The sequence below is a fragment of the Petaurus breviceps genome, unplaced genomic scaffold (genome assembly GCF_028583685.1).
Source record: "Petaurus breviceps papuanus isolate PSGF00001 unplaced genomic scaffold, PetGlider_PUasm1.0 77, whole genome shotgun sequence".
NCBI lineage: Eukaryota > Metazoa > Chordata > Mammalia > Diprotodontia > Petauridae > Petaurus > Petaurus breviceps.
The window spans coordinates 20,385,653-20,393,647 of NW_027186492.1; the positions used below are offsets into that span (position 1 = coordinate 20,385,653).

The window sequence follows — 7,995 nt, forward strand, 5'->3', positions numbered from 1 at the left end:
AGGCATCTGCCAACATCAATAAAGCCAAAATGCTAAAAAGCATGGGAGGAAGCACACAGCCTTTCTTCACTCCATTGGTGACTAGGAAAGCACAAGAACATCATCCATTATTCAGTACTTGTGCAAGCATGCTGCTGAAAAACTGTTTTACAATACTGATGAAATTCTCTAGGCAACCAAATTCTGTCATAATTTTCCACAGACCCTCATCAATGAACACTATGTGTGGACCTCTGTTCTACTTCTGGTATTTCTTCTGGAATTATCAGGTAGTAGATACCTTGGCTCTTTATAAAGCCACATTGGCTCTTGGGTAGATGCCCATCTTTCAAATGAAAGATCATACATGCTAAGAAGGACTCTGGCAAGAATCTTGCTAGCAATAACTAGGAGAGTCCACCCCTGTGTTTTTCACAGGACAATCTATTTCCTTTTCCTTTATATGGTCAATAGAGGTATCCTTATCCTGGGAGATAATCTCCTCTTCCAATATAATCTGGAAGACTTCCATCAGCTTTTGTATAAGCTGAATATCCTGCCTTGTAAATCTCTGCTGGAATGGAATTAGCATCAGGTGCTTTGCCACACAAGAGGAACCCAATAGTTTTCAAAACCTCTTCTTCAGTTGAAAGTTCAGCTAAAGAGAGATTGACCTCTACCTGAGATAAATGGTCAATGGCTTCAGCATTGACTGATGACACTCTATTGAGAACACTAGTGCTCATCCCATCTCTCCAGGATCATGTCCTTATCACTGATTAGTATGGCTTCATCAGCACTGAATAGCTGAGATGTACTTTTGGCTCATAAATAGCATTCAGGGTATTCTAAAAACACTTTAGATTATTATATCAGCATAAAGCTGAATTTTATCTACTTTCTTACTGAGTCTAGAATCCTGCATCTCTCTAAGATTTCTTTATACTTTACTTTTGATGGAATTAATGGCTTCCTTTTTAGAGACAGATGAACTATCATGCTGCTAGACTCCGTGGAGTTATTCTTTTTCATGCCCCATGGCTCTTCAGCCCCCACATCTGACCCTGTTTGGGCTTCCCGTGCCTGGTCAACCTGGACCTCACATGATGTTGCCCGTGATGACCTGGGCACCAGAATCCCCAGTTGGCACAAGAGCAAACCTGAGGACTTCCCCAGAGGAACCTCCAGCCCCTGAGGAACTAGGCCTGAGCTTGGACCTGGGACAGAAAGAGAAAGAAGTTGCTGCTTTGTCTGTGGTAGCTGCTGTGGCTACAGAGCTGGAAGAAACAGATGCAGCTATGGGGAGCCCAGGAGCTGCTGCAGTCATTGGGGCCAGCCTCCCTCTGCCCTTGGCCATGCCCTTACCTGATACTGAGTATGTGCTTCTATCCTTGGAAGTGGTTCAGGACCTGTTGCCACCTCTAAATTTCCTCAGCTCCTATCCCTCAGGCCCAGGCCTGAACCCCAGCCACCCCCAGAACTCATAGTCCTTGAGGTCCCAGAGCCTTTGCATGAGGACAAGAAGAAAGGGAAGCCAGAAAAGCTAAAACATTGCATCTGAACAGCAGCTGGGAGCAGTTGGGAAGATCGCAACCTACTTGAGTGGGACAGAGATGACTTCTGGATCTTCTGTCAGGACCTGGGAAATGAGGTGAATCATGATATCTTGACCAAAGCTTTCAGTCGATTCTCCTCCTTCCTCAAGGCCTAAGTTATCTGAGATAAGCACACAGGGTTTTGGCTTTGTCGTTTCATAGATCCCAGTGACTATGTGTGGGCCATGTGGGAGATGAAAGGTAAGTATGTGGGCTCCTGCCCCATTAAGCTACACAAGAGCAAGTGGAAGGAACACAACCTGGATGTTGTTCAGAAGAAGCAAATGTATATATAAAGTCTAAACTAGATAATAAAATATTACTATGTAAAATATATGTTCACCAGATAAACACCAAGGGTTGATGAGCAGCCCTGAAAAGGGCTCATCAACCCTCACACCACCTGTAATAGTCCTCTTGTGAACTCTCACATATTTCATTATATATCTTGTATCCACATAGTTATCTGCATATGGTTTCCTCCATCAGAATGTCCTTTGGTTATATTGGTGTTTTAATAGGATGAAAGATTAATTGACTTTATACACATAATTTTGAATTATCTTTCATGTTTAGATTAATGCAGAGTTCCATCAGTACTGTTTTATTGAGCTGGTTTGCCTGTCTTACCTATGTCATTCAACACTTAAAATTTCTATCTTTTATTATCCTGTAAACTTTAAGGGGAAGAATTTGAAACCCCAGGATTATTATAAAATGTATTACTGTTATTAATAATAATTTAGGGCACCTTTTCATTTAGTTTAATTCTTTTGAAGATGTATTTTTTTAAATGTCTTTTGACCATGTATGAAGTTGCTGCATAGAAGTGTGTCTCTGGGGGCAGCTAGGTGGTGCAGTGAATAGGGCACTGGTCCTGGAGTCAGAGGTCCTGAATTCAAATCTGTCGTCAGACATTTGACATACTTACCAGCTATCTGACCTTGGGCAAGTCTCTTAACCTCAATTGCTTTGCCTTCCCCCCTCCAAAAAAATGTGTGTCTCTGGTTTGCAACGTACCCTTATCCTTTTCTTGTCTTCTTTCTCATCTTCCAAACACCTTCTCCTTGTGTTACTAACCTTCCTTCAATTGCCAACATAATACTAATTCACTTTTGAAATAATATGAGTCTTAGTTTATTTCATTATTTTGTCCTGAGAAAACCCTTTACATATGTGGGAATTGTTTCTTCATTTCTTTACACTGTGTGTGTGTGAATATGCATATGTGTGTATGTATGTTTCTCTCATTTGAAGAATTTGCATTTCAAGTAACCTGCTCAATTCTGGTTTCTTTTGGAAGAATAACTCAAATCCCTTTTGTTAAACATCTACATCTTTTTGTTCTTTTAACTGTTGACTGGACTTGTATTAGATGTGTCATTTTCTTTCTATTTTTGCAGGATCATATTCTTACCTCTTCTCTGACTTTCCACAATTAAGGGTTAGTTTTGGGCTATTAAAATTGATTCTTATGATAGGTAAAAAATATCTTGAATGCTTGCAACAGTTGGTGCTTGACATTGAACTTATGAAGAAAAAAACCTAAATTCCCTAGAGAATTATGTTTCTAAATTATTTCTTTTGACAAATTCTCAAGTAGGACATTAATCTTTGCTTTGAATATTTGTAGATAATTTCCCTTCTTCTTATAGTACTGTATTCAGATTTTTTAATTGATTTTTTTCTGAGGATCTATGATCCTTAAATTACTTACTAAACTAAAAATCAATTTACTTGGCCTATGTGGAACTCATTGTTCTTCCAGTTCTGCTTTCTATTAATTTTGTTCTGTTCATCTTTCCTCCATATCTCTTTATTTCAGCACAGATTCTTCCATTTTCTTTTCCATAATTTCTACAATTTTCCAATAATTTTTCACTTTGTGTTATAAATTGCCTATTTTCTTATATGACTTGTTTATTTCTTCTTAAATATTCTGATTTCTCCCTTCCTTCCTACTTTATTTGTACTTTTAATTTTCTTCTTTTTCTATTGTTTTATGGGGTCCCATTGAATTTGTCTTTTTCTTTTTTCATCAAGAGATCATTCTACCACTGAATAATATTTATTTATTGTGTTAAGTCCATTATATGGACCTATATAATACATAATATTTTTTTTCTTTCTTTCTTTCTTTCTTTATTAGCCTTGCTATTTGGGGACTAAGCAAATTCCTAACCTTTCTCTTTTGTGCTTTTTGCATACTGCAATGTTTTTCTGATTCCTTAGAGTTATATCAAGGTTTCATATTGTTTGGTATCTCCTATAGCTACTGCTCTTCTGCTTACACCACCAGGATTTTGAAACTTCAAATTCCTTCTCATACAGAGAGATGTAAGTGTTCAGATGACTCTGACATATGGAACCTCCATGGAGAATTGTTCATCACTAGATTCCTGCTTTATTCTCCAATTTCTTGTGATCTTCACACACACACACACACACACACACACACACACACCTGAGGAAGTTCAGTACTTTCACCACTCAATACTTTGGGAAATGGATGGAAAATCATTGCTGTCAAGATAAAAAGGATAGAGAATAAATGCAATTGCTAGTGGCAAAGGGACAGAATTAAGATAATAGAGCGAAAACAACATTTTATGGAGCTTTTGCAACATACCCTTTTCAAAATTTTTTTTAAAGTGTCATCCTGAATCCTGGTCAGGAAACCAATTGGAAATCACAGTGACATTGAAGCCCAAGTCAGTTTAGAAAGACAGAAAAAGAGATCTGTGAACACTTGGGTGGGGAATGGCCAAGAGAATTCATTGAGAAATAATAACACCAGTGATGTTAGCAATATCTGCCTGTTGCAGCATTAGCAGGTACAGAGAGAGACCCTATATTCATGGATAGGAAGGGAATTGAACCCCTGGGAAGAAAGAGATACCCATGGACCCCTGTCCTAGCACTGAATGAAGGAAGAGGTGCCAGATGGCAGATGTGTCACTCCTTACCCAGTTTCAAATCACAATTCTAGGGCTGAGAGATAAATTAATATGGTCATGTGTGAAAAGGGAGACTACCCTGGGTAAAGACCAGAGCACAGACCAGGAGGGCATTGAGGAGACCCCTTCCCCGATCACACCACATTGGATGCACTAAAAACTTACAGGCCTCACTGATCTGTGAAGGCAGTAAAAGGATATAAAAGACAGATGCTCAGACTAAACATTCCTCTCATTCCCAGAGGTTTATTGATATAATTGATTTAATATAAGGCCCTAAGTCAAGAAAAAGACATAAATATGAGCAAAAAACCCAAAACAAAACATGTATGTATAAAAAGATTCAATGGTGACAAGGAAGCTCAAGATACAACTCAGAAGATAATGACTTAAAAATATATATAAGAAAAGTATCAAATAAAAACACAAGAAATCCTAAAATTTAAATAAAGATTTAAAAAGAGCAAGATAATAAAAGTAAGTAGAAGAAAAAATGGGAAAGTAAAAGAGACTTCAATAAGAAAAGTATGAAAAAAAGAATTAATAACTTGATTCAAGTGATAAAATGTTTAAATACTCCTTAAACATTAGAATTGACTAAATGATAAAATGCATTTAAAATGCTGAAGAAAATAACTCCTTAAAATTCAGAATTGGCTAAATAGAAAAAAAAAGAGGTGTAAAAGATCACTAAAGAAAATGACAACTTAACAATTAATATCATACAAATATCTAATGATTCCATGATAAATCAAGAAACAATAAAACTATCCAAAGAAGAAGGAAAAAATGTGAAAAAAACTCATAGAAATAACAACTGACATGGATAATAATAGAGGAAAATAATTCAATTTTGTTAGTCTACCTGAAAGGCATGATCTAAAAGTGAAACCTACATATATTATTTCAAGAAATTATAAAGAGAAAACTACCCAGATATCTTAGAACCAGAACTTAGGCAAGAGGGCAAAGCAGAAACAAAAATAATCTACCATTCACCTTCTAAAAGAAATCCCCAAATTAAAACTCCTAAGAATATTATAACCAAAATCCAGAACTTGTATGTCAAGGAGGGGATACATTTATATCTTAATAATTCAAATATCATAGTGCCATAGTCAGGATCACTCAAGATTTAGTAGCTACAATTATGAAGGATCAGAAGGATTCTGGAAGACAAAGGATCTAAGATTATAACCAAAAATATTCTAACCAGAAAATCTGAGCATAATCCTACCAGGGGAAATATAGATATTTATTGAAATAGAGGTCTTTCAGACATTCCTGACAAAAAGGTCAGAGCTGAATAGAAATTGTGACATACAAGCATACATCTTGAGAGAGACATAAACAGGATGTCCTGAATAAGAAGTTATAAGATATTAAAAAAAAATCAAACTGTTTACATTCTTAGTTGGGAAGATGATAGATGTAATGCATAAGAATATAATCATCATTAAAGAAATTAGGAGTCCACTTGCACAGGGCATTAGTGTGAATCTGTTGTTTTGGAAAGATATGAAAAGAAGAATAGAAATGTGAGAAAAAGGAATATACTGCAAAAAAGATGAAGGTGGAGGAAGAATGGACAAAGTTATTTCACATAATATAAACACCCAAGGAGGTGTTTATACAGTGGAGGGACAAATGGTGGAGGGGGAGTGACCAATGCTTTAACCTCACTCTCATCTGAACTGGAACAAGGAGGGAAGGGGTCAAAAGGGTAAATAGTTGTCATTCACAAACCATGTCCCTGAGTTCACTGCCCCTTTGCTCTTACAATCTCATTGACTTCTCCTATCAATGATTTCTTGTGTTCTTGCACTGTATACACACATGTATGTATGCATATTGTGTTTGTATGTACACACAAGTGTGTATATATATATATAATATACATGCATTCATGTGTACATACTCATAGCTACATAAAAAAAAAAACTCATCTTACCAGTGAAATTGGGGAGAGAAGCTAAGACATATTGGAAAACAATAAACAGGAGGATAGATTAAGTTTGTGGTCTGAAGCAAAGCAAGTGTTTTGTTTTGTTTCATTTTCTTTTTGTTTTGTTTTAGGAAAAGACAGGGTGAAAAAGAGAAGGGTAAATAGAAAAAGATAGGATGGAATAAAAAAATAGTTAGCAATCATAATTGTGAAGATGAATGGGATAAACTCACCTATAAAATGAAAGCAGATTCCTGAATGGATTAGAAATCAGAAGCCAACAACATATTATTTATAAGAGGCACACTTGAAATAGAATGACATATAACAGAGTTAAAAGGGTTTGAAACAGAATCTGTTATGTTTCAACTTAGATTAAAAAAAAATCAGAGGTAGCAACTGTAGTCTCAGACAAAGGAAAAACAAAAATTGACTTAAAAGAGAAAATCAATGAAGCTACATTCTGCTAAAGTGTACAATAGACAATGAATTAATGTAAATATTCAACATATATGTACCAAATAGTGTAAGCAACTAAATTTTTGAAAGAAAGAAAAGGTAAATAAGTTACATGAGGAAATAGACATTTAAACTCTACTACCAAGCAACCTCAATTTATCCCTGTCATATCTAGGTAAATCTACAAAATAAATAAGAAAAAATTTAAGGAGATGAATAGAGTATTAAAAAAGGTAGATATGATAGACCTTTGGTGAATACTGAATGCAAATAAAAAGAAGCATACATATTTCTTATCTGTTCATGGCACCTTCACAACAATTGACCATGTATTAAGGCATAAAAATCTCAAACAAATGCAGAAAAAACATAAATATTAAATGAACACTTTTTGGACCATAATACAATTTAAATTACATTCAATAAAACCTTTAAACATGTACTAAAAATTAATTGAAAATTAAATAATATAATCCTAAAGAAAGAATGAATAAAAGAACAAATCATTGAAGATAACATAATTTTATTAAAGATGATGAAATTATCAGATATGATGTCAAAATTTGTGGCATATAGGTAATACTTAGAGGAAAATGTTTATCTCTAAATGCTTACATCAGTAAAAGAGAGAAAGAACAGTTCAATGACTTGGGCAAACAACCAAAACAAACTAGAAAAAGAATTAAAATTTTCCAATTAAAGACCAGCATAGAAATGCTGAAAATCAAAGGAGATATTAGTAAAATTGAAGGAAAAATTAACTAAAAATAAAAGTAGGAACTATCTTAAAAAATATAAAATAGATAAATCATTGACTAATTTACTTTTTGAGAGAAAAAAATCAAATTATCAGTATCAAAAATGATGTTGAAATAAAAGCAATAACTAGGAACCATTTTGTCCAACTATATGCCAATAAAACCTACAATTTAAATGAATATTTGCAAAATATAAATTTCCCAGATTAATAGAAGAGGAATAATTAAATTGCCTTCTCTTGGAAAAATAAATTGAACAAGTCAAAAATGAGATTCCCGGGGGACAGAAAGAAGGGGGGAAT

At 34.8% G+C, this 7,995-nt stretch overlaps 1 pseudogene; it reads left to right on the forward strand.

Annotated features, from left to right (window-relative positions):
- The first annotated feature begins 1,016 nt into the window (after positions 1-1,016).
- Positions 1,017-1,870, forward strand: LOC138175285 (RNA-binding protein 42 pseudogene; annotated as a pseudogene).
- Positions 1,871-7,995: the final 6,125 nt, after the last annotated feature.